The sequence below is a fragment of the Argiope bruennichi genome, chromosome 7, assembly GCF_947563725.1.
Source record: "Argiope bruennichi chromosome 7, qqArgBrue1.1, whole genome shotgun sequence".
NCBI classification, from domain to species: Eukaryota; Metazoa; Arthropoda; class Arachnida; order Araneae; family Araneidae; genus Argiope; species Argiope bruennichi.
In genome coordinates, this window is record NC_079157.1 from 68,077,414 (window position 1) to 68,101,069 (window position 23,656).

Sequence of the window (23,656 nt, forward strand, 5' to 3'; positions counted from 1 at the left end):
TCACTAATATTATGTTTATAATATCAGCAAATATTTATTCCAGATGTGAAATTCAACTACTGCTTTCTACGTAAATGAATTTCAATCTTTACATGTTGTTGCTTTATGCCGCAGGCTTGTCTTTCGCGTTTGTAAAATTATCGAAAATATTTTCAAATTCTCTACAATTGTTGGCTAATTTTTCTTCGATTATTTTTTCCGCTCGCACTGTTTTACGTGGTAAGAAGTAAAAACTATCATAACCATAAACCTGAAGATGTTAGTAAACATACCAAATTTAACATACGTAATCAATCAGCAAAAAAATGTTATAAGAGATGAGAAAATATTAAATACAGAAGAATTAAATCAAAATAATATTATACATTCTATATTAATTCAGGTAGTACAATAACCTGTCCAGTATTGGGTGATGTCTTGCAATATTATGCCATTATAAATGCTATACAATACCATATATTGCACAATATTTAGATGCTAACTGCGGAATTACAGTCAATGAAAATTCAGCTAAATGTGTTGTTGTTCTTTGCAATGAAATGCTAATCTTACTTCAGCGTCATTTTTTTTCTTTCTTTTTGCACTTGAAGAGGTGAAGTTATTTTTTGTTTTTCATAAATTATTTATCGTCTGCTCTCTGAGGCAACCGAATTTTATTTTAACTTCGTAATTTGGATTGTTCTTGCTTGCTCAACTCGGATTTTTTATTTTATTTTCTCAATTTGAATTGTGGTTTGAATTGTTTTATTTTATCAATTTATATTGCAGTCTGGATTCTTTTGCTGTCATAATTCTGATATTTCCGATTTTATACAATCTAGGATAATTGCCTCTTCCCAAATTTTGTTTTAGAAATCTATATAGTTTAGAAATTAATTATATATATATGATGAATATGATATAATGTTAGAATATAGAGCATCCTTGAATATATATAATTTAGATATTGTGCAGACAAATAAATATTACTTTTTTCTCTGTAAGCAAAAATAAATCTTTAAAGAATTAAGTTTCGCCGTCAAAAGGCTAAGAGCCTCTAAGAGCTTCACTGATATAAAAATTTTAGGATTAATTTTTGAATAACTCGGGAGCTTACCGAAACTTTTACGTTACAAAATCCGTTTTCTTTCTTTTCATCCCCAATTCTTGCAAATATGCATATTTCAAGTTCTAATATTTGAAAGGTTAAAATATTACATATTTTCAACAAAGGAAAAATCAAAATAATAATGTACAATATTTTACAAATTAGCACAATACTTTGTGCCACTAACATTGTCTACATCAACACGTCTTGCGTGTCATAGACTTTCAAATATTTACAAACAAAAATATAACTTGGGAAATACTGAGAATCTGCTTCTTTCCTAGAATTATCTATCCTGTTGGTCATACTGAATAAAATATTCTTCACAATGTAATATTTTTTATAAAAAAATTGCGCTCTTTTATAATAAATACTGTCTGATTTACGATACTCGATTTTAATTATTTTTAAGAAACCAACAGCCACCCGAAGCTAGTGAGATGGGCACTGAAATGATTTAAATGATGATGTTCAAAGCTTCATAGCTCAATCAGTGTCAGTCGCAGGAGAATGGAACTTTTTGTTTAAAAAAATTAAAAGTTCAAAAATATTTTACTAAATATGGCTAATAGAAAAAGGAAAACTGCATAAAAATTTAGACTTCGTAATTTTTTCGGCCGTATAGTTAATGACTCAGTTGGAAGAATTTGTCACTTTCTATTAACATAAATATTAGTTAGGCTAATAGTTTAGACATAAGCTATTGAATTAGAGTGAACATCCTGTAACAGAAAAGTAGAAAGAATTAGTCTTTTTAAAACTTAAGAATATCAATCGCATTTCTAAAGTAATTATACTGTTAAATAAAAAAAATCTTAGATAATTAAAACAACTTTTACATTATCTCAAAATATTGGCAAAATTTTCTTAGATTTGATGGAACATATCAATTTTTAGGCCACATTCTAACATCAATTTTTGCATATATTTGTAATAATTATATATGAGATTTTAACTTGATTAGTTTGGTCATCCGTTTTGAAATTTGAGAACAGTCTGCAGCAAAAACTATTCAGCAGAATTTCATGAATTTTGTAGACCAGTATAATGCTATATTGTGAATTTTATTCAGTACATTCAAAAAATTAGTTCAACAACTACATTTAGATAGTGTATAAACAAAATACAAAACAAAAAATTACAAAATTTACAAATATTTTACAGCATAAGTGAATCAATAACATAATTTAAAAGTTTCATTTTCACAAAATTTTTCACAAAATTTTCGATACGTTCCTATTTGGAAGGGTATTAGGAATCGAGGCTGGTTCCAGAATATTCAGCGTCCAGTGTGAAATTATTGTACATATCATATATGTACAAAGGGGGCTTTCCGTTCAGTACATATGCTTAACTTTCATAGAATCAAAGCACACACATATTTTTTTATGTAATATATTCCTTATCTGCAATAATGCTTTCTATTGTATTTAGTCGGCAGGCATATAACACGCATGAGATATCCAATTTATGATTCGAAATTGATGCCCCAACAAGCTCAGAGCTGGAACCAATACTGCAAAAAATAACATGTGCAAACTTTATAAACCGTTGAAAATTGAATTCCAGGCTGTGCATATTGTCTTTAAGGTCGAAGAGAGATGTTGTATAAGTTCCTGAAGTATCTTCTCAGTCATAAATCGCAAGGGTTCAATTTCGGAAATTTTGCTGACCAGGTCATGGCTGATGATACGTTCTTCAGTAAAATTTGAACAGAGTACCAGTTTCACATGATGAGTTATGCGTTGATGAATATCATTTTTATAAAAAAGATAAAATCCATCTCATTCTGCTTCTTTCCAAATTTCATAAAATTCTGAAGAAAAATTTTTGTCACGAGTTGCTTGCAAATTTCTAATTATGCAAAGTGAATTCAGATCTCACCACCATCAGTGTAACATACCTTCCAAAAACTGGCAATATTTGAATAATGTTGGCTGAATACACCGAATAGCTGATATAAAACTGAATATGCATTATTGACGATCAATTTCTATTTCAAGCTAGCTGCGTAGAATTCTTCAGATCTTGTCAAAATCAATATGACCTCTTTCTCGGGTATGTTAAATAATACCAAACATGCAGAACTGCTGATTTCATACTGAACATGCATTATTGATGATCAACTTCTATTTCGAGCTACTTATACCCTTCAAACAACCTTAAGCCACAAACAGCTTCTAAACTTTTTTTTTGCGTGTGTTGTTAACTCCCCTTTCTGACCTAGCTAACTCGGAATTAACCAATCAGAGCACTGCTGCCTGAATAAACCGTCCACAGATCTTGACGTCAATATTCAAATAAGCTCATTTCCATATTCAAAGCTGAATTCTTCGAGCAGTAGTTGAGAGTAGCATGCGGCGCAGGTAACATCTTTTTCAAAATTCTCCTTCTATCTTAAAAGTTCGTATTAAATGGAACTGATCCTAAGATTTAAAAATTGAATTTTCTTTGAAATATGTAAGCAAATATTTCTTAATAGGTATCGAATGTTATTTTTAATAACCTTACTTTTGAATTTAATATTACTACACTTTTAATGATTGTTTGTTGCTTTTTTTTAGAATTAGAAATTTTTTGCTTCATAAATCTTAGTCTTAGTTTCAATTCAGAAGATTCTAGGGAGATTGAACGAAATATCTATTGTTACTCAAGAATATTAATATAATTTTGGATATCGCGATTCCCATATTTAAAATTTCTTTTGAATTTTTTAAGCTGCATTCCGATTAGTATTAAATTTAAGAAAAGACTTTTTCTGTATTTGATTCATGTTTTAAAAATTGATTTATTGAAATTTATTATTCAAACTTTATTTTTTGTTAATTTTATTGTTTTAAATTAATAAATTAAATATTAAAAATTATCTTTCAATCAAAATATGTAAACAAATGCTTTTTAATAAGTATTGAAAACTTGCTCTTGTAAACTCAAATTTATTATTTCAATAGCCTGAACTATTATTTGAAAATTTTCGAAATTTTGTGTACTTTGTAAACAATATTAAGAATATAATTATCGATGTTGAGGTACCAGTATTTAAAATTCTCTTTGAATTCTTCGAGCTGCTCATTATCAATATCATAATTATTCAAAAATTCTGTTTTTATATTTGATTCCTATCTTAACAAATTACATTTAATAATTTACTTTTTTGAATTGAAATCCCCACTGTTTGAAATTTTAGATTTCATTTTTCATATAAAAGATTCGCGTTTTTCTATGAATCTTCAAAATTCAGTCGCTAATTTGGCTATATGTGATTTAACGAACTAACTGCTGTTCTTCAAAAAATATTCTAATGGTATTTTCAATGTCTGTAAAATTATGTAAACATTGCTCAATATACGGGATAAAGTTATGTTACGCATTTACATGTAACGATATAATGCTACATCTAATTTCTAAACAGCAATAAATATGTCTTCTTCTATAAATCTGAAATATTTTTTTCTTTTCAAAAGAATTACATTATTTCATTATAAAGAAAAGTCTGAAAGCAGCTTTTAATCTAAATTTTTAAAGATAAAATAATTGCAGTTGTACTTATTGCTTGAAAGGCATTTAATTGCAAATAATATAATAATTAAAAATTTGATTCATTTTCTATTGCTATAAATTCATTCTGGCTTCTTTTTTCGCTGTTAAATCTGAAAAGTGAAATACATTTTATTGTATTATATTGTCTTTGCTAAATATTCGATTTGGAGAACATATGAAGTTTCCCGTTTAAAATTTTGTTAAAGCGACCAATTTTGAATGTTTGTAAATTAAAGATTTTTTTTACTAATATAAAAGGTAGAATTTTTTTAAATTATATCTTCCTTAATTTATTCGTATTTGAGAAGTAACCGATTTTGTATTAGATTATTTTCTGTGTTATTTTTTTATATTATTCTTTGGTGAAAAAATGTCGTTTAAGAATATTATTAACTCTATCCATTTGTAAGTCAAGCCAGTTTCTTTTCTTCTTCTTCTTTTTTTTTTCTGCTATAAAATAACAGGAAAGATTAAATATATTTCATCCTCGTTTAATATATCTGTATTTAATTAAGTAGTGTTTAACATCTGTATTTAATTAATATCAATATTTAGTTAATAGCAGTGTTTATCTATTGCATTAAAATATATCCAACTTTAAGCAAAAACAGCAATTCATTTTTATTTTTTAAATTAATAATTTGTGTTGCATCTTTTACTGTTGAAAAGGCTGAAAAAATGTTTCCTCAATAATTTTTCAATTTATTCGTATTGATTTAGAATAAATGAAAGGAATTGAAATTTGTAAATAGAAGCAAAAATTAAGTTTTAAAAGTGTAATTGATTTTAGAGCTTACAAAATTTTTACCGTAAAAATATTGAAAACCAAAAGTAATTTTTATTATCACCATGTAATTGTATTTATATTTATATATAATACTCAAAAGTATTAATAATTTGAATAGACTGAGATTTCTATTTTAATTTGAAACGATGATTTTAATTAAATAACGCTTAAATAGCATATAAAAAAACTATTTGATCTTTACTATTCTACCACCGTTTCAATTTACATGCTTAGAACACATAAAAAAATCAGAAACTGATATACTAACTGTGTATATCTATAAGATTTACAACCCCAAACTTTTTCTGAAGAATATAGTAAAATGGACGTAATTACATAATTTTATAAATCATTCGTACTTATATAATACTTGTGCAATTAAAAAGATAAGTTCAAGAATTCATTTTGATTTGAAACCAGCAAATGTTCCCAATGGAATAATGTTTAAAAATCTAACAAAATGTTGAATGATATTTCTATAAGAACTAGGACAATTGCTTTAATATTTATTTGAATGTGAAATAATTTCTAATAATAATACAATTTATTCTGTTAATATGGAACAGTTAATTATAAAATACTCTTTAAAGTGAAAATTTAAATCTGTTTTAGTAAACAGTTTTTAAAAAATAAATAATAAATAAGTAAAACCTGTTTAAATAAATCTTATTAAGGTGTATACTTAACACGAAGTCTTTTATGTAGAAAAAAACTCAAAAATAGTCCTGTAATGGTTTTTCTTTAAACTCAGTGTAAGAAAATTACACCAGGAATTATTGTTGTTATTTTGTTTATTTTTTCCCCGAATGAATCCGTTCTGAAAAGTGCATAATCTTTATATTTTTAAAACAAGCGAAGTCTTATTAATACATTATATAATTTACAATTTTATCGAATTATTATCAAAAACAAATTTTAGAATATATTAATAAAAATGTGGAAAAAAAGGGTTTTATTTTCAGATTTTGTTGCATTAATGTCCATTCTTTTATTTTGTTGTAATTAAATTATGGAGCATTATTTTGTAGCAAAATAATTTCACGGAAAAATCAACATTATCATTAAACTGGATAGCACAAACTTTGTATTTTCCGAAAATTTTGATTTTTACATAAATAAAACTAAATTCCATTATCATTTTTACGTTTAACTTTCACACAAAAATCAATTAGATTTGAAGAAAAGTTTAAAAATTCTAAATAACATGGAAACTCACACAATGATTAACCTTGTTAAATTCGATGATCCGTCAGAAGCGTTTTTTCATTTTCTGATAAGGACATTTTATTTTTAATAAATATGCATCTTTTTTTTATGCAAAAGTTTTAAAGTTTAATTTCTTATACAGAAGCGTTATTTATTTTTGAAAACTGTTATAGAAGCTCAACAATATCTAAAATAAAAAGTAAAATAAAAAAAGTGGTTAGATAACAGTACCAAATAAGATAGATAATAATAATAAATTCAAATGACAACTTACAAGTTTCATTACAATTTCCAAATTTCTCTGAATCATCCTTTCAAGTAGCCAGTATGCATTTATTTCAATCTGAAAAGAAAGAGTATGTATTATATTTTCATAAGAAAACATCTTTTAAAATAATATTTGCACAGAATTCCTTTTCCAGGCTTTAATAAGAATCATATTTCTATGATGTTTATTATCATCTGTTAAACGTTTACATCTTTTGGCAGTAAATGATAAATACAAGACAATAAAAAAAAATTCTTTCCTTGTTTAGAGCCATTAGCAACTAAAAATAATGACTGGATAAAACGAAATTCCGTTTGAAGAATGTGAAAGATATGGGGATATAAATTATGCAAAAAAGAGAAAGGAATCGGATGTTGCAGTAGCAATACTTTATACATGCGAAAGTTCAGACATTATAAGACAGTAAGTGAAGTAAAGACAAGACTTTATACATGGGAAAGTTCCGATATTAAAAGATAGTAAGTAAAGTAAGTACATGGGCAAGTTCAGACATTAAAAGACAGTAAGTGAAGTAAAGACAAGACTTTATACATGGGAAAGTTCATACATTAAAAGATAGTAAGTAAAAAAAAGAAAGACTTTATACATGGGAAAGTTCATACATTAAAAGATAGTAAGTAAAAAAAAGAAAGACTTTATACATGGGGAAGTTCAGAAGACAGAAAATGTTATACGTGGCCCAGGGGATGTTAATAAATAAAAATTTATGTTCTGTGAATTTGAAACTGTACGTCATTTATTGTTGTATATATATTTTTTATCATTCGAACATTTGTGAAATTTTGAATTATCTATTTTCCGTGCGTTCAGTGAGACCTGTTTCCATTTCCATAATGCCAAACATACTTATTTTATCGGTGGTATTTGTAACTTTTTTTTTTAATTTATTTTTGCGGAATTCATTTTTGTATCCATTTAATAGTTTGTATAGGAAATTTGGTTTCATTCTGCTCATTAATGTTCGCTACTTCAGACGGAGAAATTTTCAAATATCATCAAACAGAGAAAATTATTTAATGATCGTCTTGCATATTCTGATATGAAAATCCAGCCACCGAATACAAATTCACATGAAATCGGAATAGTCAAGTCTAGTAAGTTTCATTTCCAAAAATTAAAACAAAATAGTGTGATATTTCTAAGAATTAAATCAAAATTAAATTTACTGTACTTTAAAAATAATAATTCCGTGTTATTTAAACTAAAATTGTTTTTTTACCACTTTATTTATATACATATGTAATCGATATTCTTTCCTAATTGTGGATTTCTTGCCTACGACCGCAGTTAGGTCGATTAAAAAATATTAGCCTATTTACCAAATAAACAATTTTGAAATAACCAAATTTATGAATTATCTTATTGCAATAATATCAAATATTTTGACAATGCTGCATGTTCACATTGACTTATTAAGTATTAAATATAAATTTAAGTACAATTAATTGCTTATTTATCATATGTTAAAGTATTAATTATTCATTTGATTATATTGTAATCCCGTCAATAAATCCCAGAAGGTGTATCAAAGTAACTTATATAATTTTGTATGCAATAATAAAAAAATAAAAAATGCATGACAATACGGTATGAAAAAAGTATTAGCGAATTGCGAGATGAAAAAAGTATTAGCGAACTTTTTTACCTAATTGCCATTCATGTTGAAGCATTTGTTCTAGCGCTCGATCAGTTTGAAAATCCCAGTTCAATAGAGCGCCGTCGACCCGCCTGAGATCTTTTCAAACTTCTAACAACCGAGGAACCTTTTCAAGGGTGCAACTAGCTCAGATGTTCAATTTTTCATCCGTTTGGATGCATGAAAACGTTTCTCGGCGGTCAGAAGTTTGACGACAACTTCAAACAGGCCATATGACAGTAGCTATATTCGCAACCGCCGATGTTTTCTATGAGATTTCATGTCCTCAAATTGATCCAGCGCTGAGACAAATGCTTCAACATGAAGGCAGTTAGGTTAAAAAGTAATAAATTAGTCATTCGCATTAGTTTCATTTTGCCATGTTTTGCATTTTTTGAAAATTATAATTGTGTTTAAAATTATGTGTTATTTGTTAAATCTAGTATCTTATAATTGGTTGATGCTTTTATTTTCTCATAATCTATGATAATAATTAAATGCTTTTATATGTAAGTTTTTCATATAGTTTTTTCTTTTCTTTCATATTTAGCAATTAATTTATAATCGTAGCTAATTTTTAAAGAATGTCTTATTTATTGGAATGTCTGTTATATATATATATATATATATATATATATATATATATATATATATATATATATATATATATATATATATATATATATATATATATATATATATATATATATATATATATATATATATATATATATATATATATATATATATATATATATATATATATATATATATATATATATATATATATATATATATATATGTAAAAATTGCATTTAATTCGCTTTGTGATTGTTAGCGAGTCCCTGATCCATGACATCTGAGATTTGTTTTACTAGTATGTTACAAATATTTAATGAAAATTATTATTAAGTCATAGTAAATACTTGTATCGCACTTGACGAAACAAGAAATTTAAGCTTTATTTAGCACCAAATGAATTTAAAATAATATTATTTGTTAATTCTACTTTTAGGCACACAGTTTGTGGCAACACTAAGGAATAACTTCCCAGCTTGTTTACCTTATTCGAGTAACTGAAATGCGGAAATAGTATTTTGGCTAACAATTGCCAGAATATCTAAACAATACACGTGTCAACTTTGCATTGTTTCTTTAAATAATAATAGGGCGTCCAGCGATGGCAAATGAAGAAAAAAAATGTGAGAAAAGACCGAGCGTGAATCCGACAATTTGAAAAGAAAACCTTATCGTGAAGCTGCTAAGTTGGTTGAAAAATGTGAGTGACTGATTCAATGTTTAGATATTGGAAAAATAAGCAAATAATGTTCTCAATGTCGGGATTAGAATCTTGAATCGGAAAATATATGTTCTCATCATGGAAAGACTAAACTTCCAGCACTGAACGAATGGGCAGCGGAGTTTGAAACTTGCTAACTGGAACTGCCGAACATCGCTTAAAGTATCGTGGTAGGACATCATCGGGGTAGGAGACCGAAAGTGAGCAGGAGTAAAGCCCCCAAGTGTGTGTGTGTGTGTGTGTGTGTGTGTGTGTGTGTGTGTGTGTGTGTGTGTGTGTGTGTGTGTGTGTGTGTGTGTGTGTGTGTGTGTGTGTGTGTGTGTGTGTGTGTGTGTGTGTGTGTGTGTGTGTGTGTGTGTTGAGTATCGATCAAACAATTTCGGATACAGGGAGATAAAAATGGAAATCAATATAGAGAAAATTCGGTTTACATTTATATTTTACAGGTTTTTCTTTGATAAAGGCAAAAATACAAGCCAGGCAGATGAGATTGTAAATAATGTTTATGGTACCGATAACCAGCCAAATTACCTGCAATTTTGGTTTCGTCGATTCCGCTGAGGTATTTTTAATGTTGCACCTCGCACAGGTAGGTCCGTCGTCGAAAAAAAAAATCACAGAAATAATATAAGTTGACCGACATATTAGCAGTCGAGCATCGTCCAGGAACTACAGATCGACCATAAAACAGTTTTAAACCATTTTCACAAAGCTGTATTCAAAAATAAACTTGATGTTCGGGTGCCACATCAATTAACACACACACACAAACACAAAAAAAAAAACATGATGGATCGAATTTCCATCTGCGAAGCCTTTTCCAAATGGAATGAAATCGACCCATTTCTTAAACGGATGGTGACTGGGTATCAGAAATGGGACACATACAACAACATTGTGCGAAAATAATCGCGGTCAAATTATCATTTGTAATGTATGTTTTTTTAACAAGAAAAACATTTGTTGCTAGGCTTCAAAATTTTCTGAAAATAAAACACAGTAATATCGTTAAATGAATTTTAGTGCGCATATCTATCTTCTGAATTAGGGTAGCACTATCTAATTATTGAATTTATATAAGATACAATAATTTCCTATGCTTCCAATATCTCCCTCATTTTGCTGGAATGTTGTTCTCTGCTGAGGCTATTATTTCCTCATCTCTTGACCAAAACGCACTCGTAATTTTTTGATATGATACAGAATGCAGCCCCGTAAGCTCCTCGGTAGTTTAGTATACGTTCTTCACTAACTCATCGATGTCGTTGCTATTGAGAAACACAATCTCGTCGATCAAGGCTTCATAGCCACTTGCTCAAAATCTCAAAGTTCTCGGAATCGCATTCGATAACGCAATCCGGCCAAAGTTTCTTCCACGCAGAAATATGGATTCTTTTCGAAGAAACTACCCAAGATACAGGTCAATCATGCGTCCTACGAAGCATCGCTCGGTAAGCGCATCACGTATTTATATTTTGTTTTGCTAATTGTGCGAATCATTCGCTTTACGAAGTGCTCGTTAAGCAAAATTTAAGTGCTATGTAAGTATAATTTAAAAAAATTAAAGATTAACTTTAAATAAATCATTAGTATTTCAAAAATGTATTTAAATGTGAAAATAAATTCAGTAGTTGTTTAATTTACTTAATGAGGAGCTTCATATTAAATTCTATCTACAGCCATCAGATGCCTAAATCTACTACTGCCGTAAACATAAATTTTACAATAGACAATAGATTTACTTTCCTCATCTAGAGTCGCTATCGCTGAATCAAAATAAAGAACGGAATAGCAATCGCTGGTTTTAAGTGCCCACTTCTACGAATGAAAATATACATTGAAAGTTTTAAGTTAATGTAATACTACTTTAATTATTTGATCGTTTATCCCAAATCACAGTTAAATGTGATTTAGGATAACTTTTGTGATTAATGGATTAAAAACCACTTTAATCGCAATAGTATTGAATCGATATTCGTAGATAGACGATAGCACTAATTCCGATGTTTTGTTATGAAACTAGAAGGGCTGGAAATTTAACTTCGTCTATAACACAAAGTTCGCATAAATGAATGAACGTGTATTAAAAATTTATTTATTTTCTTATTTATAATCTTTTTCTGTGTTGATTTAACATCTAAAGATCCAATATCCGTAATTCTTTATTGTATGGCGCATATTTTCTATCAATAAAGCATTCATTTCTTGAATACATTTAAAAATATTTACATACCTCTAGAATTTGAGATAACATTCTTCATGAATAAAATGCGAGATAAAATTCTTCTTAAAAATAAATTTCCAGTTATATTTTGATCTCGTATGAAAACTTTTAAAATAGACTGGTTAACTTTTTAAAAGAAGTAAGTCACTCATCATTTCCAAAATCCTCTGGTTATCTCTGAAAATATAATAAAAAATAACCAATTATACTTTAAATTCAACCTATGTTTAAAAAAATTAAAGTATTAAATAGATTTTGAATCAATTATTAAAGAGGATCATTCGTATGTCTTATGCAAATCTATGGCTTTTTTCCAAACTTGGTGACTTCGCATGTTACTTCACAAAAACAAAATTACCTTTCTAATGTTAATTTTATTTCTATACAATTTTTTTAGTAATTTTGATAAATTTTTAAAAGTGAAGTTGGTACATAATATATAGAAAGTTTTATACCAGGCATCTACAACACCAAATGCTTTACCTGGTATGGTAAACATGAATTCGACATTCGTTTCTGAGTAATAATTGAAATAAATTAATTAAATTTCTACGAATTAAATTAAAATGAATTAATCAAAATAAATGTCTTAGAATAGTTACATTAAAAGGAATTAATTCAATAAATGTCTTAGAATAGTTACATTAAAAGGAATTAATTCAATAAATGTCTTAGAATAGTTACATTAAAAGGAATTAATTCAATAAATGTCAAAGAATAGATAAATATATTATTCATAGCTTACTTAATTAGTATGCTCGTTCAAAATATTTTTACAACTTTTCATTAAATTATCAAAAAATAGAGGGAGATTTAAAATAATTGTTTTTCACATTAATAACTTGACAGCCGGAAAAGCCAATATTCCGGGCGACAATCTGGTCATCAAAGGAGGCTAGTATTAAATAAATATTAATTATTTAAATTAAATATTAAATAGATTTTGAATTGAGCTAATGAATATTTTTTATAATTAATATTTATTTGAATTTATGTTTCCATAAATTTCAATGAATCGAAGCCCCGTCTGGAATGTGACAAATGCAGATATGTAAAGCAAACTAAGTAAAGGAATTTTCAGGTTTCTAGAATATTTCTTTTAAATCTGTATATGTTCAAGTAACAATATTTTGAGATAAAATCCAATCTTCTAATTCATGAAAATTTAAATTTCGCTCAAGAGACATAAACACGAGATTTGTTCGATGAATCGTGTAAAATAATATGGAACAAAAAATTATAACTCCCCAAACATTTTAAGGATATCATATAAAATGTCATTCAGATATAACCGTATTTGGCATTAGTTTGAATCAAGTAAGTACTATTATTTCTATAAGATGAAAAATAATTTTGTTCATCATATTTATGCCCCATTTTGAAACAACCTGAGAGCTATTTTAATGCGAATCTTTTTATTTTGACCCGTTATCTAGTGACGAGTACGATATCTAAGGCAGCATTCCCACTCCAAGCTTCCTTGTCCCATTAGAAGGACCCTCAGCATGTACCACACCAGCGGGTTTCGGAATTGAATCTGTAATCTTAGCCGAGACCTTATCACCAAACCACAGCGGTTCAGAAGATGGATGAGAAAAAACTTCTTGTAGTAGCAAAACATTGTTTTCAGAAATGGAAAACGTCTTTAAAAAAATGAACGATTAACTTGATTAAAACAGTTGATAAGATATTTGATATCTTTCGAAGGTGTTATACCAGCACATGTGACGCTGAACGCCCAGAAAGCTCACGTTGAGACCACTGTTTAGGAAATTAGAGTAAAAATTGATGATGCCGTGGCTGATGAAAAACGAGGGTAAGTTCTGGAAATTGCTAAGTCAATGGGATATTCATATAGCTGCGTGCATAATATTTTCCTTGGATATATGAAAATTTTCTTCCCACAACATGAGTGTTGCGATTGCTCACTTTGGATGAAAGAGCAGTCATCAAGAAAATTTGAGGCCATATAAATCCAGGGAATATATTTGAATCTCAATGGACTCTTGAAAGTTGATGAAACTTAGATTCATCACTAAGAATGCAAGTTCCAATAAGAGAAAAAGACAATCAAAAGATTGGGCCTAAATGGAGAATCTACCACCTCTGAAAAGCCATTCCTTCTAATGGAAAAATTATGGTCACTGTCTCCTGGAATACTGGTGAAGTCATCTTTTATGAATTTTTTTAAAGGAGAAAAAAAGCTATTAACAGTCAGAATTATGCATCTTTGCAGGAATATTTAAATAATGAAATAAAAGAAAAATTTCCACAAGCGAAAAATATTTTTTTTTAAATCAAGATAACGCATCAGTTCCAACTTTGACAATTTCTAGCCCAAGGACATGTGATTTTCGCTATAGAGTCTTCTGCATTACTTCCATTCTCCCACTTTGGCTACAGTTTGCTACCTATCGAAAGCATGAAAAAAGAGCTTGTATGAAAAAAAAAAAATTGAAAGAAAATATACTTACCTTGGTGGTTTGAACAAATCTCATTACATGGACAGGATAAAAAAAATTTCGCGTAACATTGAATTAAATGTACGGCCTTCAAAGGAGATTATATTTAAAAAAAAATAAACATTGTTATTCCCGAAAAAAAATATGTCGTCATATTTTTTGTCCGGAAATATCGAATGATTCTCAACAGTAAATCAACAAGTTAACCCTTTAAAGGGCCATTTTTTTTCTAGTCATATTATGTTAAAATATTTTAGGCTTGAAATTAGAATAAGAAAAGGGATTCATTTAGCTTATTAGATAAATTTAATTTGATTGATTAATTAATTTGGTTAATTAATAATTAAGTATCAAATAAGTACACAGCATTTTGTGTAAAATAAAGAACTAAAGTATCTAAGTTTCTGTCTTTCTGAAAAAATTTGTCAGAACTTATACCAACCTACATAAATTCATACAAAGATTGGTAAATTTCGTGGGAAGCATACTTTCCATGGCCCTAGAAAGGGTTAACCGAGTTTCCTAACTAGTAGAACAAATTTAGTTAGGAAAAAGCAACTATTGCTAAAAAAAATTTCGATCTGAATTTTATAAATAAGGGTAACGGAAACAAGTAATGTAATATGGCAGAACTATAATGCCATCATTGCTTATATGGGTCAAATCCGCAATCTGAATTGCATCGATACGCCAGTTTCTATTATTACAAATTGTAACATATTTGAACAATTACTCTATCTAAATATTTACAATGCAACAAAATATTATTTTAATACGATTTAAGTATAAATAAAATTTCATAACAATTCACGTTTTGCGAACATTGATTTTATAGACACCAATTCATCATAATCAATCGAGCATTTATTGCATTCTTTTAATCAAAAATAGAATTATAATTAAAAGTAGTAATGAGAAGTAACATTTATAAAATTGTTTAAAATCAAATCTTTCATTTACTTTAATTTATTCCTATTGTATTCCTCCTCGTATTAATGGTGTTGGATTAATTCACTCTGGCATGATTATTGATTATTTTCGATGTAAAACGCTTTCGCAATATATCAAAATCGCTTTTAAAAGAAATGTTAAATAAGCAGAAATCGTGCGTTTTTGATGAATGAGCTTTAATGGTTTTGTATTTCTGTATTGTTCGCTCAAATTTGGAACTCTGCAGTTCTGTTTAGAGTCCTCACCAAAAATAGTTGTAGAATTCTTAAACAAGAGAAAAAATAAATACTTTTCTGGTTATGCAGAATTAATAAAAAAATTTTATGGATGTATTTTCTATTTATTATCGTAAAAATTACAAATTTCATAGTTTGCAATCATCGTATGTTATTTCCTTGTAAAATTATTAATAACACACCGAATAACATCTTGATGTTTATATACATGATTTTTTACGTTAAATACCCTTAACTTTTAAAATCTTCAACGATTATTGTGTTCTTATATTTGATACATCTATGTTTATGATTAATCTGTTGTTATTAATAATAATTGCGGTTAGATTATTAATAACTGATAATTATTAACAAATGCGATAAATGTGATTAATTAATTAATCATTTCTACTGGTAATTATTAAAAATTGCTGATTAATCACACTGACCCTATCATCTATATACAAAATTTAATGTCTACCTATTTGTTTATTTAAACGTTATTCAATTCCCTCATTCCTTTACGGACTCCAACGGCACATATTCCTTAGCATCTTGAAGGATTAACTAAATTAAGAAATTTGTTATGACCACTAAAAAAAGATAGTGAAATGAGAATTTAAAAAAATTTTATGTTGTAACTTTGAAGCATATCACTGCACAAAAACTGTATTCACAATATTGTAAAAAACCCAAAAAATTAGTTTTTTAGAGACACCAGTTCCATTTCAGAGACACCAGTTCCATTTCAGAGACACCAGTTCCAACTATTTCTCTCATTGTGAATCAATTTTTGAAAATTCATTTAAAAACTATTTGTAACCATTTCTTTCTTTTTTTTAAACGTTAGACTTATTTCTTTGTTTAATCACATTTATCATTTGCGCGCTTTTGCCAATGTTAATATCAAGTTGATATTATCTTTTTAACTTATTCACTTTTACTTATTTCGCAGCACAAACATATTTTATTATGTGCAGCAGCAATTTACCTTTAAACTCTATTTTTGCTTAAATGTTTGGGATCCCATTTCTTATTTAGCTTAAATTTATCCTATATTTTAACACAAATTTTATTGTATTTTGTATATATTTTTTTCTTTTGAGGCATTGTATTGGATATTTGTTTGTTTTTTTCTGATATGCGCATTTCCAAATAAATAAAATGGAAAACGCAGCAATGAGCGAGTTTGTGTTTTTTAAGAATATTTTTTTAGCTCTAATTTAGAACTAATCAGTTAATTATCATATTTTTTCAATCTATTCCTGTAAAATCTTTCATAATTTGGAGCTAAATGTAATTCACAATAGAGAGCAAACTTCTATCTAAATAATAATATCTAATCCACATAAATATCTAATAAAAATACAAATTACATACGGAGTTTTACCATACGTGGTCAGAAAAAGTATTCGAATAAGAATTGCCTCGTAAATAGCATGCTTTTCATTAATTTAAAAACGGCACATCTTAATATATTACTGTTTCGAAGTTTTATAATGCCGATAAAGAAATGAAATCACCATTTTAAGAACAAAATTCTTTAAAAATTTTAACAGTCTTATCCAATACAATAATATTTTACCTTAATTTCCAATTTCATTGCAGAGCCAAGTGTTTGCACCAGGATTGTTGCAGTTTACCATCAGCAGGCCTTAACAACTTGTATAAACAACCGGTCTGAACAACTACTAAGAAACTGAATCATTTTTTTCTATGGAATTTCTTTGTCCATTTTCAAACGGTAAAACCTTAAATTTTCCTTTTTTTTCCTGCTTATTTTAAGTGTTTTATTATCTATTAGTAAGTGTTTAACTTAATAATGATTCCATTTAATATAATAGACATTGTACAATGCTGACATCATATTTAATCACTATAATTGAAAAATAAACTGCAATGGATGGAGAATATGCAAAATGTAAAAATCTTGAAAATATTTTTAAATATTCAAACAGTTTTTTCTCCTGATTGTTACATCAACATTTACGAAACATTTATTTTCTTTCTACAGTTTCATTACATTTCTTTCTACAGTTCTACATTAGCTGATTTTGATGATCAATTAGTTCGCTGCAAATATTGATAATGTTTAGTTTTAATTAAATCTCCAACAATTTGTTCATAGTTCTGTTTTATTTTAATAACCTAATACATTTTCTGTTTATTACGCAAATGCACTTACCCACTGGAATTAATCCCATGACATCATAGCACTGCTAAAAGTTTAACGTCTAGGTAATTTTAACTTATTATCTGGAAATTTCAAATTGTATGTTGTCTTTTGCAATACTGAAATAAACTTTCTGATCATGCAGATACAACAGAACGGGTAAGTATTTCTATTTGAATAGAAGCTAATCTCCTTTCATAACCAACTTCTTTATTTCAATTTGTGGAACATGACATTAATGGGAAAAAAAAAAAAACAGGAAAATGTTTATATTATCTACTATTAATTTTTTTAAGAGCTTCTGCGAAATGTTGAATTTGAAAGCAAAAATAAAAATTCTTTAAGGAAACATAAAAAAATAGATATCAATCATTTTTCCACATTATCACAGTAATATAGTTTTAAATAAAAGTTAGTGCATTATTTCAAATGTTTTGTTCCCCCTTTTTTATCTTTCCTTTCTTTTCTTTTTTTCTTTCCTTCTTCCTTCATTGTTTTTTTCACTCATAAAAAGTGCAAAGAGTTTAAAAGTCTACAAAATATATGTACTTGACGCATAATTTATATTTTCTATATTACGTACGATATTTTTGGAAGACTATAATTTTTCTAATGATCAATCAAGTACATTAAATTACAAATATATAGTATATTCTATAAAAGTTTTTTTTCTTATTTTTTTAAAAAAATATTTAATTTTTTTTACATTTTTGTTTTTAATTACATTTATTTTTTAGTAATCTTGCAACAAAAAATGTTAAAAAAATATTTATTATTATTATCTAATATATTGTTATATTAATCATCGATCAAAGAAATGAAATTTTTGTTATGATATTTTAAAGCAACCAGAAGTACAGCACACAATTAAAATATATGTATATATATAGCAACAAACAGGGCAATTTCATCCCATTAACTATTTTATGTGTGTTTCTTAAGGACACACATAAAAATATAAATTTGTGCAATTTATTGAATCGGTAGCATAAAACATATTTCTCAGAAATATATACGAATTTTAGGCTGAATTTTACTTTTAGACAAAAGTTAATTTTGAGGATACACAAGGGCAATCTTGTGGGGATGGGATACTTCATCAAATGTATTTCTTTTCTCAGATACTGTATACTTTTTAAAAGAAGTATAACTGCAAGTTAATATAATTCATTGAGCCAGTAACATAAACAATACAAGAAAGAGGATTATATTTTTAAAAAATACAAATTTATATTTTAAATTTATTATTCATGATTTTTTTTTCCAATATTTTTTCCAACTTTTCTTTAGGGTATACAACTATAAATTAACAAAAATTTATTGAAACATTAACATAAACAAATACAAGAAAAATTATTGTTCTTAAACAAATTTCAATTCAGATGTTATATTTCAGTTCCAGATTTGACTATATATTATGGGTATTTTGGAGGGGATTTGATTTAAAGGTGAGTCGAAATTTTCCCATCACAGCAACATGTATAAAATATTTTAAATTAAATCATTGCTTGTAATTTTTCTTTTAATTTTAAAAAACATAAGTATTGCAACATTTTTGACATTTTTGGTGATTGCAACATTTTTGACATTTAAAACTGATATTAAAGAAATTCAACTTTTATTCATAAATAAAGTCTGATAAACATTTTCATACAGAAATGAAAAAAATTTTTAAAGATAATATATATATATATTAAAAAATTGTACTTGATATAAAATGTTCATCAGTATCTGTTTTTGTCTATTTTTTCACATTCTCCCAAAAACGTAGATAGGACGTTTTATTCGGACTTAAATTAAATTTTCAGATAAAATTAATGGTGCTATTTTAATTAACCAACGATTTCTTTTAAAAATAATCACTGAAAATAAATTCTACCCATACATTGTTTATTTTTTCCAATCGAATCAAAATTTGAATATAACTTTAATAAGAGTAAGCCCCTAATCTGATCTAGATATAAAAGCAAGAAAAATAATTAGAAATACCCATTCTTGTCACACGTTATGTTATAATAATAGTATAGTTGCAAAACAAAGTATTAAAGCATTAAAATATAGTATAAAATAATTAATAAATTCGCTTTTACATTTCAGACGGTCAAAACGAGAATTGATTTAAAAATATCTTTTGGACTGCTAATCTTTGCTCATATTTTGTGACTGTAATCAAATTTATATTTATTATTTGCAATATATAATCATAAGACTATACCTTGCATTATTGCGATCATTTCATAGGAAAGCATACTTTAAGTACTACAGCTCATTTATGAATTTGTAACTTATATTTCATTTACAAAGCTACAAATTTTGTTTATAAGTCGCGCAATAATAAAAATTACTTCAAATAACAGTATTAATGTTTAATTTTTCCCAAGTTAGATGCGGAAAATTGGCTGTTATTAATTTTTGAAGATATTATATATATTCTAGATATATATCTAATACATGGATGCAAAAAATTCAATTTACTCTCGATATTAAAATTAATTCTCCCTTCCATCCTCATCATTTAAATTCAAAGAGACTGTGGCGAATTGGAACGAGTGAGGATAGAACCTGGGACCTTGTGGTTCGCAGTCCAGTAACATGACCATGATACAAAAGCAATTGCTCGGGTAGCGTAGCTGTTAACTGGCTTATAAGCCATTCACTACAAGACAAACACTGCAATTTCTGAGTCCCGAGAGTGTTTGAAACATCTCTCAATATCTAATTACCAAACGTTTTAACAATCTAAGAGAGACTGACTTAGCATATCACAGAAAAATCAAAAGTCTCAAAGGTGCGCCGAGTTAGTTTTTATTTTATTATTATTAATCCTCTTTGATTGTGTGAAAATTAGAAATTTGCCACACTTTCTTTGTGCTTTCAAAAAAGTCTGTTTCAAAGAAAAGTCAATTCAAGTCTATTTCTTCAAAGAATATTTTGTGTGCGTGTGTGCGCGCGCGTGTCTCTCTCTCTCCCTCTCTCTCTCTCTCTCTGTGTGTTTATGCATGTCTGTGTGTATTGATTTTCTATTTTTGTTGTAGGAACAACTTTCATAAACATTATAGAAATACTATGGAAGAAAGCATTGTAATGCAATATAATGATATGGTAAGTATGAAAAATAGCATTACGTATATTTTATCTTATATACGTAAAGTGACAAATTTATATGTGGAAATGCATTAAAATATGATATAAACATGATGGATTTTACTAATATATAAATTTATAGTGTTATATTTCAAATAAGTGCCAACTTAAAAAAATAGAGAAAAATATAAGTTATCTAAACAAATAGAAAAAAGGTTATCTGTTGCTGAATAACACTGAAAATAATAAGAAAAATAAATCAACAACAAATTATAACCTATAAATGGCAACTCTTTTGGTTCAAAAAATACTTTTTTTCCCGCCCTTTTTTCTGACAGAGAAATAAAAATTCTTTATGCCATTTTTCTAAGAAAATATAATGAATATATATAGCTTAAAAAAATAGTGGAAAATAAATTATATAAGCAACTATAAAAAAAGATTATCTACTGCTGAATGACTCTGAAAATAACAAGTAAAATCACCAACAGATGTTAGCCAATAGATAGCAACTTTTCTGGTTTTAAAAGACTTTCTTTTCCGTCATTTTCATTGACAGCGAATTAAAACATTTTATATTATTCTTTATGCCATTTTTCTAAGAAAACATAATCAACAAAATATCGAAGTTAACAACAACGACATCAAAGATCCACAGGTTACAGATTAGAGACAGACTCAAATTGACTCTTCTTCTTCTGAATGAAAATGTGGATCCAGATTGTCTACGACCTACGTCTTCTATTACAAAGGTCAAGAAAATTAATCCGCTGTGTTTTAAAAATCATCTGCTGAATAGGAAACAGCAGATTATCCGCATTTGTTTTAAAATCTGTAAATACCATTTTCTAATATTCCTCTCCAAAACCAGAGGATGTGGTCTTTCCAAAACTTTCTTGCATAAGCTGCACAGAAACTCCTTATCCCACGGAACTCCTTGCATAGCATTAGCATACGATCTTTGGCGTGAATTTAGCATTGTTACTGAATCTATCGTGTGACCTTGGTGAGTTTTTTGGCGATCAATCCCTGGCAAAATCAATCTGTGATTAGTAGTACTCGAAAAATGAATTTGTGTTTAGACGCGTTTTCCCACACCGATTGAAACAAAAATTTGATACAAAACTACACTTATAGTCATAAAATCTCACAACAAATTTGATATATTTAAATCAATGCATTTTTGAGTTATCGCGTTTATATGATTCTGAAAGTACAGATCGACAGACGATCAACCTGTTGTTGAACTTAGATCAAAATTTGGTAAGTGTCTACAATATAGACAATATAGATGTTAAATCTGTGTAGAGAATTTTATCTATCTAGCTCTCTTCGTTTTGTAATTATTGCGTTATTTTAAGTTCAAAAAGCCGGACAAAGAGATTCCCTCTTTCAGGATTGTAAAATTTGATAGAAATCTGCAAATTTGGTGTAAAGACCGTATACCAAATTTTGTCCGTCTAGTTCAAAGCGTTTTTGAGTTATCTTTGTAAAAGCAGATAGAAGACATTTTCCAAAAATGAGTTTTTCGAGCTCAAGGAAGGCTGAAATGTGGAGATTCGTCAAAATCTCGAGTTTGAAATTTTTGAAGATCTATACTGTCTCTATACTACGCATACGAGAAAGTAAAAATGATAGAATTTTAATAGGAATGAGGGAGTCAAAATGACTTTGTCATTCCAAGATTAAAAATGGACCCACATGGATTCATTTGACCATCTTAAAAGTTTAAAGTATTTTTCATCAGTGAAATAAATATGCTTCAAGATTTAAATAAACATATAAACATAAACAAAGCTTTTCATCATTGCTAGATCTCTTTCATTTGGAAAATCTTTACATTTACAACATTGTTTTCTTTCTTAAATGGTTTGTTAAACAAACAGTTTAACAAAAATATTAATTATTAATTATTATACAAATACTACTATATTAAAGCATAACAAATTTTTCAAAAAAAAATTATTATTATATTCATCAAACTTTAATTTCTAGTAATGCTTTTTAAAAAGATTTAAACAACATTTCATTCCATAAAAATATACAAAGCTCTTACCTTTCACTTCGCGTCATATAAATGCATGAAAACATTTTGTTTTTCTTCATAGATAACAACTGTCCAAGTTTGAACTGATGAACTTCTCGCATTCACTAACAATTTTACCTGCAAAAGATAACATTTAATCAATGCCAATTGATGTATTTAAAATATTATTAGCATATGAAATTTGCAAATATAATTCTTTAAAATCTTTGTACGCTAATTGTTTAGATTACTGTGTGAATTTTTTTATGAACTCTAACTAACACTACACTACTTAACACCTAATTATATTATATATGAAATCAACGAAAATTCGACTCCATTTACAACTTTACTCTATCATATTCGCCAATTACGATTTAATAAATGGTCATTTAAATTTACAAAACTATTAAAAAAAGATTCAACGACATACACACTGTAAATCATGAAGCTTTCCCTGTACTGAGAACTATATTTCAGTTAAAGTTTCGGAGTTAAATCTATCTATATAGAAAACTGTAGAAAAACTGTATAGTAATTAAGCATGCATTTGATTGCCAGCAGAATGATTATTTTAGAAACAATTTCCGTGATTATTAAACAATGATTATTTTAGAAACAATTTCCGTGATTATTAAACAATGATTATTTTAGAAACAATTTCAGTGATTATTAA

General features: G+C 27.6%; 2 long non-coding RNA genes across 3 annotated transcripts in view; one reads left to right on the forward strand and one right to left on the reverse strand.

Annotated features, from left to right (window-relative positions):
* Nucleotides 1–537: 537 nt before the first annotated feature.
* Nucleotides 538–23,656, reverse strand: part of LOC129975097 (uncharacterized) — a 66,265-nt gene continuing 43,146 nt past the window's right edge. The window contains exons 3-6 of one of the 2 annotated variants that reach the window (XR_008785014.1): nt 23,011–23,118; nt 12,079–12,246; nt 6,895–6,963; nt 538–3,513 (exon numbers count right to left, since the gene is read on the reverse strand). This is a non-coding gene — a long non-coding RNA (uncharacterized LOC129975097). Of the gene's footprint in view, nt 5,078–6,894; nt 6,964–12,078; nt 12,247–23,010; nt 23,119–23,656 lie in introns of both variants that reach the window. The other variant, XR_008785013.1, reaches the window with a different exon arrangement.
* LOC129975098 (uncharacterized) lies at nt 17,308–23,146 on the forward strand. The gene is made up of 4 exons (XR_008785015.1): nt 17,308–17,441; nt 19,267–19,318; nt 20,906–20,972; nt 23,063–23,146. It is a non-coding gene; the product is annotated as an uncharacterized LOC129975098 (long non-coding RNA).